The sequence below is a fragment of the Schistocerca gregaria genome, unplaced genomic scaffold (assembly GCF_023897955.1).
Source record: "Schistocerca gregaria isolate iqSchGreg1 unplaced genomic scaffold, iqSchGreg1.2 ptg000561l, whole genome shotgun sequence".
Lineage (NCBI taxonomy): Eukaryota > Metazoa > Arthropoda > Insecta > Orthoptera > Acrididae > Schistocerca > Schistocerca gregaria.
Genome location: NW_026061954.1, coordinates 829,302 through 844,584, shown reverse-complemented (window position 1 = coordinate 844,584; position 15,283 = coordinate 829,302). Strand labels below are relative to the sequence as shown.

General features: G+C 38.0%; 1 long non-coding RNA gene across 2 annotated transcripts; it reads right to left on the bottom strand.

Moving 5' to 3' along the window:
* Positions 1-998: 998 nt before the first annotated feature.
* LOC126314471 (uncharacterized) lies at positions 999-14,039 on the bottom strand. 2 transcript variants are annotated; one of them, XR_007555861.1, is made up of 6 exons: positions 13,759-14,039; positions 6,633-6,786; positions 6,398-6,544; positions 3,620-6,277; positions 3,390-3,514; positions 999-3,306 (listed from the first exon to the last, which is right to left on the bottom strand). It is a non-coding gene; the product is annotated as an uncharacterized LOC126314471 (long non-coding RNA). The 2 variants fall into 2 exon arrangements; XR_007555862.1 differs by lacking the exon at positions 6,633-6,786 and having other exon boundaries at positions 13,759-14,007.
* Positions 14,040-15,283: the final 1,244 nt, after the last annotated feature.

Below are 15,283 nucleotides of genomic sequence, written 5' to 3'. Positions count from 1 at the left end.
TAAAGGTAAGTTAAACAATCCCCATTCTTCCTGCTACAATAAAAATATTCAGAAAGAATATGTACAATCTGAATGCCTTGACACAGTGTATATTTTTTGGAAAGTGGTCCATACATGAAGGTAGTTACCAGTCCTTTGCGCATTTAATAAAGTTTTTCTGCTCTGTTCATGTAACACTAAGGTTTTTGGTTAGTCTATCTCTACAATAGGATGCAGCTGGCTGAAATATCCAGAAAGGATATGGAAAGAACTTAATCCAATGAAAGTGACTGCTTAGGGCAACCTTTATACTTTTGGGGAACCCCGCCTCCTTTTCACGAGTTTGTAAATGACTTTTTTCTTAATCTTCCTTAATGTGGCACAAATCAACTCTTCTATCATAACAGTTACCAGCAACAACAGAGTGAAACTGAAATAAGGTTGTGATATGTAAGGAATATCAGTCACACATGTTACCTATGTGCATTGATAGTGTTTGTAACAAGCCTCTTTAAGAAATTTAATAAATCTAAAAGGAAAACTTACCGGCAGAGTGCAAAATCACACGAAATTCAAGGCAAAGGTTTCTTGGTTGCATGTGAAACATACCTTGAATATACTTTGCTCCTGCTGAACTAAACCAGTTAAAGGGTTCAAAGTTGTACTGAAGTACCACCATTATGTAGCACTACTACTGAATGCAGCCTGTTGTCAGCTTTGGTGAACAATAGTCAGTAAAAAACCTTACTAATTTATATGAAGCTGGTATCTGTACAGATACCATTGGCAATCTTGCAGCTCTCGAAGAATGAAATTATAATGAAATCCAGACCTTTAGCCGCTTACAGGTGTTGATAATTAGGTATATTCTGCACACAATTTATGATCTGTTGTTGCCACATTTCCCATGAAATGATATCTTACACACACACACACACACACACACACACACACACACACACACACACCCCTAACACAGGTCACCAAGCTACAGGATTATTATACAGAAACAAAAAATATAAATATCAATCTATTTTATTGGGCATTTATATATGATTACATCTTACTACAATCAACGTTAAAAATATTACATGAACATAAATCCATCTGCCACACAGCAAAAAATGAGTTTAAATGGATAATTCAAAGTTTAACTTGACACAGAATAGCCTTAAAAAATTGAAATTGTATCAAGTGTCATCATTGAAGAACTAAACATTTTAAAGTGTTGACACATGAACTGCAATCCAACATAATGGGTTACAAATACTCAGTTTAAGAATATAAAACATTTCTCCAACCACAGTTTTACTTCACTTGGCTCATACTGGAAGGAAATTGTAGGTTTACCACCTAACAGTGGATCAATACTGTGGCTATGGCAATCTCTTCCACAATCACTAACTGAGGAACTGTTTACAGTTTGTACAGAAAATTTGAAAACTGTTTTTTATATCAATCAGGACACTCATTTCTAAAGCGATCATATGATTTATTACAAACATGGTATAGGTGCCAATGGAGGAGTGAAACCATCACTTTTTTTCTATCAGAGCTGTTAGCAAAGAGATCTTTTGAAGTAGTACAGGAATAGTTGTTATATGCAACATACAAAACAACAACACATGATATGCCTTTATTTTTTTATAGCTGTAAAGAGTAATGTGGGTTATTTGGTTTTCTTTTTCATTCAAGTTGAAAATGCGAGATCCATTCATGAAGCACTAGCCATTTTCAAGGATTGGAATCCCATCTATTGGGTTACTGATTTCTTATAGTCTGAGATAAACACAACTGATCAAGAATTTCCTCAGACAAAAGTTTACTTGTGCCTTTTCAGTCTGAAACAGGTTTGAGGAAGATGGCTGAATATATACCAAATGACATGAAGAGATTTCTGAGCATGTGGCAAGAAATTTCAGAATCACCAACAGAGAAACACTTATGCATGTTTAACAGCAGTGGCTATTGGTACATGAAAAGAGAGTGGAAGCTTATGAGGACAAGGGCAATTTTGATACCATTGATATTAAAAGTGGAGTTGAAGCCATGAACAAGATTGTAAACTCTTTTTTTTTCTTCCTAAAATGCAATACAGATGGGACCTTGAATGGGGCTACTACGGATATAAGAAATCAATTTCTTCCAAGCTTATCTAGAAACTACTGTCTGCACAATTCTGCCCAAGTTTGTGAAACATGTCATGCAGCGATATGCACCAGGGAAAGTTGAGTTAACTGCAACATTAGTGAATGTGAAGTTGGACAATGTTTTGTATGGAGAATACAATGTTCAAAGACTGTAATTATGTTTTAAGCTTTGCTCTACCAAACTGCACATGTGAAGATTTTGAGATATATAAATACCCATGCAAGCATTTCTGTGCAATCTTTATTTTCTATCCAGAGTGAGGTTTTGATAAAATACCAGAAAGCTGCAGGAATAGCCCACTAATCTGTCTTCACGAGATGTACAGGTTTGGTTCCAGAAGTGTGTCTGCAGTAATTTCACATGAAGACAGTAGCAATGAGGACACAGTTGAGGAAACACAGAGCATCACACTGATACCTTAACCATTTCTCTGCAGCAATTTGAAGTGAAGGTGTTGTTCAAACAGATTTATAATCTCACATACAACTGTATCAACAGTGAAACATTATGAAAAGTACTTTAATCACTCAGCAACTGTGTGCCAGATTTGCAGTTAGCAAACCCTGAAATTTGTGGTCTCCCCACAGCTGTGCCATCAAATTCCCAACAATAATATTAAGTAAGATGCCATTACTTTTACAGGGCCTGGCATAAAGACCCCTCTCATTGTAATGTTCATATATTTGTGCCTTAATGGATAATTAACTGCTAAGGAATAGATCACATGGAAGTCATAGCATTCCATTTGAAAGATCAAACAATAAGAGCTATCTAAAAAATACAAATAAGGGAGATCTTTATGACAAGTTCTGTAAGCAAACTTTGTCACACATTTGAATTTTTAAGTAGCAGTAGTGAAAAATATTTCTCTGTGGGAAGTTAATAGGGTAGTTGTTTTGACTGATTTGTATTTCCTTTAACCAAGCAACAATGTCTACTTCTCATTATAAGAAATTCTTGGATTGTTGAGAAACTGTTCAAAAATTACAATCAAGTTGCAAACATTTATGTGCCACAACAAATGGCAGTTTGATACACATATGAAACACTATATGGATTGTTTTCCTTCAGGAATACTATCAATCTTCCAAGATATCCTTGGAATATAACAGTCTTCATGCACTCTGGTGTGAATTTTCCCATGGACTGAAGGCCAGAAATCCATAATAGCTGAACCTAACAAATAAATCAACAAGTAATTGAGTTATGCAACATGATACACATGTTTTCAAGGCACAATTCCAAAATTTAATACTCACTTCTTTTGGTGCTCGATGACTGCTCACCAGCTGCAATGCCCAGAACTACTTTATAACTGAATTTAATAAACATTACTGGTATTCCAGTAACAGTAATTGCTTCTGCTGTGGTATCTGCAGTAACTCTGCAAAGTTATTAAGAACATTAGAAGCAAGGTGGTAGATATCCAATATGTAGGTAACTGATACACATTAAGCTTCCAAAGTAAATAAAGAAACTCAGTACTTACTTCATTTGGCCCCAATGACATTGCTGACCAGATACCATATCAAGGAAACACTATACACTTCTGTCAAAGTGATATTGGGCAATCTCACATGTTCATTAACAGGGCACTATCTATATCTCTGTATCACGTGAATCACTAGACATGTATTGAAGCAAGTGCATTCTTACTTGGAAAAAGAAATGCAAAATCTTTCCTACATCAGTCATACGACATCTCAATGCCACTAAGATATATCTTATTTATTTTTTCCACCGTTTCAACTCTCAACATTGTCCCATATTTGAATTAACTTAAAGTTAAAATCTTTTTTTCATATTGTAAAAAGTTCGCAAGTTCTACACTACCACCTAGTTTAATTCCTCAGAAAAATCTTTTCTCTGATGAACAATGAAAAATCCCGGATGGAATGTAACAATATTATGAAAAGGATAGTTGTTGCTGCTCACCAAATAGTGAAGATGCTGAGTCACAGAAAGGCACAACAAAAAGACTATCGGACTTATCTTTCGGACAACAAGGGCCTTTTCAAAAGCACACGCGCACACTCACTCATTCACAAACACAAATGTGGCAACTATCCTTTTTATAATATTTTATCTATTGCTACTTCGAAATTCAAATGTGCAACAAAGTTTAAAATCAGAGACCAACATACAAACCTCATAGCATTCCATCTCGAGGATCAGAAATGACGGAGCTTATTTGTATTTTACATAGACAAAGAGCTATCTAAAATTCAAATAAACAGTCATTTCTTACCCTTCAAATGGAAAGTTATAATGTGTTTAAGACAGATCTTGTAAGGCTTTTGGCATTGTTCTTCGCTATTGTTTGGAAGTTGATGGCACTGCTAATGGGAGACCACCAACTTCAGGATTTGCTAATTGCAAATCTTGCACACAGTTGCTCAGTGATTCAAGTACTTTCTGTAATGTTTCACTGTTGCTGCAGTTGTATGTGAGATTATAAATCTGTTTACACAGCTCCCTTGCTGCAAACTGCTGCAAAGGAATATTCTGGGTTTGAACAAGACCATCTGTATTTGCTGCCTCGACAGCCTCCTCAACAGCTTCATCACTACTACTGCCTTCATATGAAATTACTAAAGAGCCCCTTCTAAAGCCCACCCCATAAATTTCATCAAGACAGATTAATGGACTAGTCTTATAACTTTCTGGCATTTTATCAAAACCCCACTCTGGGTAAAAAATAAAGATTGCACAGAAATGCTTGCATGGGTATTTATATATCCGAAAATCTTCACATGTGCAATCTGGTATATCAAAGTTTACAACATAATTACAGTTCTTGGACTTTGCACTCTCCACACAAAATGAACCATCCGATCTCTTACTCACTGATCTTGCTGTTAACTCAACTTTTGCTGATGCATATCGCTGCATGACATGTTTCACAAACTTGTTTATTTTTTTATGCAAAAACAGTGGAACATCTTTGTTATAAAGCTTTGATGGCAGAATTCTGCAGACAGTATTTTCGAATTAGGCTAGGAAGAAACTGGTTTATTATAACCTTAGTAATGACAGTTAAAGCCCTGCCTGAATTGTGTTTAAGGAAAAAATGTTTTACAACCTTGTTCATGGCTTCAACTCCATTTGTAGTGTCAATGGTTGCAAATCTGCCCTTGTCCTCATATGCTTTCACCCATCTTTCACATACCGTTAGCCATTGCTGTTTAAAGTATGGCCATGCACGCTCGTTTCTCCGAGAAACCTCATGCGTTCGCAACTCTTCTACATGATCTCTAAATTCTATCTCTGTTGGTGGTTCTGAAGTTTCTTACCACGTATCCAGAAATGTCTTCATGTCATTTGGTACACGTAGATTATCCTTTTTTTTCAACCATCTTCCCCGTGCCTGTTTTCGATGGAAAAGGCAAAAGTAAACTTTTGTCTGAGGGAATGCTTGCTCAGTTTCCTTTATCTCCGACTCCGAGAAATCGGTAACCCAATAGAGGGGATTCCAATCCTTGTTCCAGTCCATGAAAATGTCTAGTGCTTCATGAATGGATCTTGCATTTTCAATCTGAATTAAGAAAAAACCGACAACCAAATAGCCCACATTACTCTTCACAGCTATAAAAAATAAAGGAATATCATATGATGTTGTTTTGTATGTTTCATCTAACAAACAACTACCCCCATACTTCTTCAAAAGATCTCTCTGCCAACTGCTCTGATAGCAAAAAAGTAAAGGTTTCACTTCACCATTGGCTCCCGTGCAATGTCTACAATAAATCATGTGATTGCTCGAGTCTTTGTGCCACGCATCAACCTGATTCTGCAGTCTAGTCTCGTCAAACAATACTTTATTTATACCATAAAGGGTCCAATAAATGTGACTGTAAATTGTTTTCTCTGTGTGGTAAAAGGTAGTATTCATTTGACCTGGTATGTGTGTCCCAGTAAAATTGATTTCAACAAATCTATCTAGAGCCAACTTAATGACTGAGAGATGCCATTCCACTGAGTACTAAGTTTTTGATTTCCTTTACAAGTGAAGGATGTATGTACCCACTTGCTTCAACACTTTCAGTAGCATGTGTGTGTGCACTTGCGGGGAAGCAGTCAAATAAAAACGTAGGTAGCTCTTAGGTGGGCATGGCAATGCCAAATCTTTCTGTAGACTTGCAAGAACCTGTAAGACAAAAATGCATCAATTATTTAATTAAGAGCATTAAAAACAATAGATTTTAAAGCATACTGTCAACTGATCATGTAAAATTTTCTCCAAGCAGAACCCAAACTGGATACTTACTTTTGCCTTTGTATCCCTGTGTTCAGTTGCTGAGTGCATACAGTAATCAGGATACACCCTTATACACTTCATATTTAAAGTCACTGGGCAGTTGGATTTTCTAGTATCCATGATCCTCAATCTCTTACGAGGAGTCACACGGTCTCCCTAAAGAGGGTAAATAACTACTATAAAATTTATTTAATTAACTTTCCCTGTAACGAACTTGTTTTATGGAAACACAGCATGATATTACCAAGTGCTCAGGTACACTAGATTCTATACTTTTATAGTATTTTGGCCCCAAAACACAGTGCCTTGACCACACACACTCTCCACTGCAAATGCACAACCAAAAAAGGAGATAGGGACATGTCCCTGTATTTGCTTGAAGAAATGCTTTGTTTTACCTGGAACAGTTAATATATTTCTCACAGACAAAAACACAAACATTGTTATTGATATATAATTCACATATGTTATTGTTAATTAACTAAATACAATGCGAGAAAACATTTCATTCATTTGACAGGTATTGTCAAAACTCTGAACTGATGGAAGCAATTTGTCTATCTACTTTACATAGTACTGGAGCAAAATTTTACGGGATGTCACACCTATTGTATCTAGCAAAGAAATGGAACTGTCTGCCATGTGCAATGAGGATACTGTACTGATTTCGGGCAACTGAAGTGCTTTATTGTGGTTCCAATAAATGTGGAATTAATATTCTTTGTAAACAAAGATGTGAAGAACACTTATGTAGAAAAATGTAATTACTATGAATGTGGAATTACAAAAAATAAACAGGAAGACAATAAAGCTAAACATGCCCGTCAATAGGTTCAGTGAGCTGACTACTGTTTTACATATCTACACCACAATTATCGAAAACCATTTCAACATGAACACAGCAGTATAGCTTCATTAAAATTATTTGTTAGTTGGCATCTGTCACTTGTTGCTAAAGTGTTAGCACACCGGCTGCTGCTGTATTATAGGCAACAGAGCAGGTCACTCAGCAAGTGCTGTTCAATTTAATTTTCATGTTAAAAAAAGGAGGTTTAGCTCAGTAGAGGCAGAGCACAGGTTGGGATTACGAAAGGATGGGAAACGTATACATGTAACTCTGTGCAGTGTTGGAAGTGGCCATTATGAAAGAACATGAATATGACATACTCTGCTGACAACTGGTTTTGGAGTGACCAATGGCGTAACTGTGGCAGATACGACATTTTATAGCCCAGAATTTAAACTCATTTGATAACCTAAACATAACATGATGTGCAATATATCCTAGAAAATGGCTGTCAGCATGCTACAGAAGAACTGTTAATCGTACTTTGTTCACAACAATTAATACATTTAGGGATTAGTGATCACAAGGTCATTGTAGCTAGGCTCAATACCATTTCTTCCAAATCCATCCGAAACAAACGCAAAATAATTTTATTTAAAAAAGCGGATAAAGTGCCACTAGAAGCCTTCCTAAAAGACAATTTCCATTCCTTCCGAACTGACTATGCGAATGTAGACGAGATGTGGCTCAAATTCAAAGATATAGTAGCAACAGCAATTGAGATATTCATACCTCATAAATTGGTAAGAGATTGAACGGATCCCCCGTGGTACACAAAAAAGGTCCGAACGCTGTTGCAGAGGCAACGGAAAAAGCATGCGAAGTTCAGAAGAACGCGAAATCCCGAAGATGGGCTAAAATTTACAGACGCGCGAAATTTGGCACATACTTCGATGCGAGATGCCTTTAATAGTTTCCACAACGAAACATTGTCTCGAAATTTGGTAGAAAATCCGAAGAAATTCTGGTCATATGTAAAGTACACAAGCGGCAAGACGCAGTCAATACCTTTGCTGCGCAGTGCCGATGGTACTGTTATCGATGACTGTGCCGCTAAAGCGGAGTTATTGAACGCAGTTTTCCGAAATTCCTTCACCAGGGAAGACGAATGGAATATTCCAGAATTTGAAACACTAACATCTGCTAGCATGAGTTTCTTAGAAGTAGATACCTTAGGGGTTTGCGAAGCAACTCAAATCGCTTGACACGGGCAAGTCTTCAGGTCCAGATTGTATACCGATTAGGTTCCTTTCAGATTACGCTGATACTATAGCTCCCTACTTAGCACTCATATACAACCGCTCACTCACCGATAGATCTGTACCTACAGATTGGAAAATTGCGCAGGTCGCACCAGTGTTCAAGAAGGGTAGTAGGAGTAATCCATTTAACTACAGACCTATATCATTGACGTCGGTTTGCAGTAGGGTTTTGGAGCATATACTGTATTCAAATATTATGAATCACCTCGAAGGGAACGATCTATTGACACGTAATCAGCATGGCTTCAGAAAACATCGCTCTTGTGCAACTCAGCTAGCTCTTTATTCGCACGAAGTAATGGCCGCTATCGACAGGGGATCTCAAGTTGATTCCGTATTTCTAGATTTCCAGAAAGCTTTTGACACCGTTCCTCACAAGCAACTTCTAATCAAGCTGCGGAGCTATGGGGTATCGTCTCAGTTGTGCGACTGGATTCGTGATTTCCTGTCAGGAAGGTCGCAGTTCATAGTAATAGACGGCAAATCATCGAGTAAAACTGAAGTGATATCAGGTGTTCCCCAGGGAAGTGTCCTGGGAGCTGTACTGTTCCTGATCTATATAAATGACCTGGGTGACAATCTGAGCAGTTCTCTTAGACTGTTCGCAGATGATGCTGTAATTTACCGTCTAGTAAGGTCATCCGAAGACTAATATCAGCTGCAAAGCTATTTAGAAAAGATTGCTGTATGGTGTGTCAGGTGGCAGTTGACGCTAAATAACGAAAAGTGTGAGATGATCCACATGAGTTCCAAAAGAAATCCGTTGGAATTCGATTACTCGATAAACAGTACAATTCTCAAGGCTGTCAATTCAACTAAGTACCTGTGTGTTAAAATTACGAACAACTTCAGTTGGAAGGACCACATAAATAATATTGTCGGGAAGGCGAGCCAAAGGTTGCGTTTCATTGGCAGGACACTTAGAAGATGCAACAAGTCCACTAAAGAGACAGCTTACACTACACTCGTTCGTCCTCTGTTAGAATATTGCTGCGCGGTGTGGGATCCTTACCAGGTGGGATTGACGGAGGACATCGAAAGGGTGCAAAAAAGGGCAGCTCGTTTTGTATTATCGCGTTATAGGGGAGAGAGTGTGGCAGATATGATACTCGAGTTGGGATGGAAGTCATTACAGCATAGATGTTTTTCATCGCGGCGAGACCTTTTTACGAAATTTCAGTTACCAACTTTCTCTTCCGAATGCAAAAATATTTTGTTGAGCACAACCTACATAGGTAGGAATAATCATGAAAATAAAATAAGAGAAATCAGAGCTCGAACAGAAAGGTTTAAGTGTTCGTTTTTCCCGCTCGCTGTTCGGGAGTGGAATAGTAGAGAGATAGTATGATTGTGGTTCGATGAACCCTCTGCCAAGCACTTAAATGTGAATTGCAGAGTAGTAATGTAGATGTAGATGTAATGCCGTGTGACCAGGGGCAGTCACAGCATAGCCTCACACCTAATGCTGTTGCCTGCCCTGGCTTGATGGTGAAACATCCAACACTAAGCACGTGGCAGGAAATTAGCTGAAGCTATTCTCTATAAGCAAACTCAAGACAAAAAGAAATGTATGTCAGTGCTAAAAGCAAACTAATTTCTTCCTTTCATTAATTATGGCACCTGAAACTGTCCTCACACAAGCTGCATGGACTGCCAAATTACCAACTGATGAGCAGTCATGGTTTGCATTCAGTTACAGGTTATAGGTGACAAGCTGATTTCAAATGAAATAATGATATGAAGAAGAAGTATCAGGAATTAAAAAGTAAATACAATGTCGAAAATGACACAGCAGAGTGTTAGAAATAAAACTGCATCCAAACCTATTAACTGAATAAAAATAATGAAGTAATTTTGATAATATTTTGCTCTAAAAAATATCAAAGAATCTGTCAAGACTCAAATCCACTACTTTATATGGATCAGGAATGTTTCTTATACATTACACTATGCCATCACTCTACATTATACTCATGTAAGATTATTTGGTCCCAGTGATCATGTGCTGCCTTCAACCACAGCAGCCTTTCACATCATGTTACGATGGTAAAGCTGTCTCTTGCACCATAAAGATATTTTAAGGATACGTAGTTATGCCTACTGTCTTAAAATGTTGTTTAAGGCCAATCTGGTTGAAGGCAGCAAATGATTGCATGGCGTTCAAACAAATCAAGAAAGGACGTCAGACAAGAAAATGTAAGTAGATTGATCATCTGTTGTGGCAGTCAGGAAATGGCGAACAGAGATAGTTTGGACCTGACGCATTCAACACTCTGATTGGAGGAAACCAGCTCTGACAGGGATTGTCAACCAACAAATATTTTTAATCAGCCTATTATCAAATGCAAGTGGGTAAAAATTACTGAGTGTATGGCTGTGAAAATGGATAAATGACTAACAAGTCAACAACACAGAGGAAAATAATACAATTCTGCCTTGCATATCACAACTATTAACAATAACAAAAAGAGTCAATTCCATCAATTGTTAGTGCAGCTTAGAAAGAAATGTCCATTTAAAGTATATATACTACCCCTAATTCCAGCAAACTAAGCTCTTCCTTCAAGTATACATATATGAACTAAAATGGTAAACCACAGAAAGTAATTAATGCAGCAGTTCACTTTTCATATCTGAAGATGGCTCTTTAAAACGACTACTTCTCACGCAGTATGAAAACCCCACAGTTTCCGGCTGATCAAGAAGTGTTTCCACCTGAGAATAAAGTGACCATTAGCATAAACTGGGGGTAACTACACTGGGAAAAATGAATGAAGAGGGAAATTTTAGGCTTTACAAAATTCAGTTATTTAATGTACACAGCCTTTCATCACATCTGATGTTTTTGACAGCTAAAGTAAGTAAGTGTTATGTTATTAACCATGGATGAGTTGTTTGCTCTTTTGCTTTTATTCCATTGTTATTCACTGACCACAAATTATGTTAATGCTGACTTCAGTTAAAATTGTGATCGTAAAATGTTCTTTCAGTTGTGATTATGATGATGAGAAATATTTTCCAAGTGCACATGATGTTTAATGACCTAGTTTTGGGTTTAACTGATAGTGCTTCAATTAACCTCATTACAAGCACGCCTTGCCTTATGTCAACAAAAGCTTTATTAAGCATAACAATTATGCATACTATGAATTCCAGGCTTTATATACTAAGAATAAGACAATCACCTATCAAAACTACCCAGTACAACTGATGAAAGTTGAAACTGGTTAATACATCCATGAAAAAGTTTTTGTAAAACATACAAAAAGATTTCTCTCCTACAATTGAAAAATATCAGTTTTCGGCTGTCAAACTCTTAACAAAAGTGGAAGAAAGACCTCTGACTACATTACTTCAATACAACATCCATTAAGCTTAATCACAAAATCTGCAAGCATCTTGGCACATTAATTTGCAAAGGGATTGAAATTTGTAACAAAGACCTGGGAAAGAGCATGATACGACAGAATTCGTGAAACTTCCTTTACGTACATAAGCCACTTCCCTCAAGGACCACAACTTATGATTCTGCATAATCATCATATGAAAAAAAAAACAGCATAATTTTGCATACTCTGCCACATCATACAAGCCATAAGCTATGACTTCTTGTCTTGAAGTCTTACTTAAGTTATTGTATGATACAGGAAATTATCTAATGACAAATAGAGCAAAATCAATCACGATCTGGGCTTGTTAGCCAGAATTCCTCCTTATCACCAACAGAAATAATACAGCACTTTTAAGGCTTATTTGACTGATACACTCCAGACTTAAAAGTGATTTGCCAGCTATTTCTACTATTGGTATTCCTGACAAGGTTATAGATGCAGACCTCAACATTTCTCCTCCTCGAGAAGTCAACACTTTCCAGTAGAAGGACTGAGATAATATCTCCAGAAGACATTTTGCCTCATCCCACGTACTATGTTGTGAGAGGAAAAGCTAAGAAAAATAAATAAGTGACTTAATAAGTCACTCCCATCAACATCATCTCCAGTAACAGCCAGATCAATAGAAGAAATTAAAATAAAATCTAGCAGGGCAATAAGAAAAGAGTGTAGATGTGAAAGAACACCTGTAAGAGAAGTTTAACTTTGAGGGCTTCAAAGTGTCAAGGTTCTATACCCTATGAGGACCAATATTCACCAACGAGCATGTCTAAAGACAAACAGCTTACATTATCATCAAAATTCAGAGTGGTGCTGAGACAATTTTAGATCCTGACAGACTTTGTCTACCAATATAATCCAGCAATCCCAATAGAGTTACAACATTATCCACACACACTTAAGCAGCCACCTAAGCAGTGGTAATAATTGACACATTGTAACATGTATTAATTAAGTGGACAGTTATTACTGAGCAACGGTATCCTGAACAAAAAGCTCTCACTCGGCAGCCATCAACAATACACCTTTGCTCAGAATTCAGCAGGGACGCCAAACGTGGTCATGTTGCAACATTTGCATTCATTACAGTGCTATTGATGAAAAAAGGTGTTTCATATTTGATGTCACTGACCTTGCTGAAACTTTGGTGAGAAACTACGGATCTTACAGTCATTCGAATTACAGAGTTCCATATCCCTGCATAGACAGTTTCCTAGCTAATCTCAGAATTCAGCTCAGTGCCAGCACAAAGAAAACAGCAGTAATGGATTTGTGCAATTATGCACTGGAGCTGATACTGCAATTAGAAAGAACTACGTAAAATTCCTAGGAAAATGCAGGATACATTTGTGTGGAATACAGAGCCCACGCTCTGGCAATGACATTAGCTGCAAATATAATGCTTTTTATTTTCCTTTTGCATGACTGTTCCCAGGCCCTGAGTCCCATTTTCACGTGTGTGTCTGCTAAATTATGCCATTTACTCGAGACGACGTTTGCGCGTGAGCTGCTGCAATGTTCAGTTTCACTTACTTTAATACATAGATGAACTCACAAACGGCAAATTTTTAAACAAAGTTGCCATTAACTTCCTTAACAGCGATCATTAATTACAATATTCCACATGTATATGTTACAGTAAAAGTAATGTAACAACGCAGCACCTCACAACGAAAACAAAGAAAAAACTGCATAATACATAAAAAAAAACTCACTTAAAAATTGGAATCAGATCGCGGAAAGCGACACAGAAAATTTATTAAGATGAAATCTTCACTGGCAGCAGAAAGAAAATTATTTTCCAGAGTTCCTAATGTCCCTAAAGGCGCATATTTTTGCCAGCCAATTCTAACATAAAATTATTATTACCTCCTCCAAAGAATTACAATAGCCTGAAATCACGCCATCCTCCAAAACTCTGAAATCTTTCAGAGCGTCACGAAAGATGTTTTCATACACCTGAGACATTTTGCTCAATGGCGAATACACACAACCACTCAAGATACACGGTCAGTATGACAGTGAACAACAAAGCAGACGCTTTTCCTGCTAACTCGATTCGACCACAGATCTCGATCAGTCGACAAGTGTGCAGCGCTTTTGCGTGTACGTCATTTTGACGTCACTTCCGAGTGGTTTTGGACCACAGTGATGTGTCTGTTAGGCTTCCCCTGCGCTGGCAAGCAGCTTGCTCAAACAAACTGTATGTAAATATATATTAAGTGTGTAAAAAGGTTCAAAACTGTAACAACTGTATTTAGTATATAAGTTTAGACAGTAGGTGTTGACAAAAATTATCCCCTATGAATGCACGTGGCCTTTCCTATGAAAATATGAATATATTGACATTTAGGCATATCTATTATACAGGGTGATTCAAAAAGAATACCACACCTTTAGGAATTTAAAACTCTGCAACGACAAAAGGCAGAGCTAAGCACTGTATGTCGGCGAATTAAGGAAGCTATAGTTTCATTTAGTTGTACATTTGTTCGCTTGAGGCGCTGTTGACTAGGCGTCAGCGTCAATTGATGATAAGATGGCGACCGCTCAACAGAAAGCTTTTTGTGTTATTGAGTATGGCAGAAGTGAATCGACGACAGTTGTACAGCGTGCATTTCGAACGAAGTATGGTGTTAAACCTCCTGATAGGTGGTGTATTAAACATTGGTATAAGCAGTTTACAGAGAATAGGTGTTTGTGCAAAGGGGAAAGTTCTGGACGGCTGAGAACGAGTGATGAAAATGTAGCATCCAGCAAGCATTTGTTCGCATCCCAGGAAAATCGACTCGCAGAGCTAGCAGAGAGCTGCAAATTCCACAATCAACTGTATGGAGAGTCCTACGAAAAAAGGTTAGTTATGAAACCTTATCGCCCCCGTGCGGGTTTGGGGGTTAGAATAGGCCCGCGGTATTCCTGCCTGTCGTAAGAGGCGACTAAAAGGAGTCTCAAACTTTTCGGCCTTATATGATGGTCCCCTGTTGGGTTTGACCTCCATCTCTCAAAATTTTCCGAAGAGCGAGCCGATTGGGGAAGGGCGCCTTACTTGGTGCATTGTGTCCATCTTGCGATCAGACCTTTCGCCAGCTTATACACAGTTGAACGGCAGTCCTGTCTGCTCTCCATCTCTTGGGTATGACTCTTTTTCTGCATGCAGATAACACCTTGCACTGTGCAGTGCCTCTTTCTGCACCGACGGCGACCATGGACCACATGTTACCTAACATCCAGCACGGTAGCCAGTCCGTTGTGGTGGGGCCGCCATGTACCCTGTTGGTTGTAGCCCCCTGACAACACAGGGATCGCTCTACTGATGCCTGTGCCGTTAACTCCCCACGTATGCCAAGGAGTAGATGCCTATCCTCCTGGGGTATCGGGACTCCCGGCAACGGCC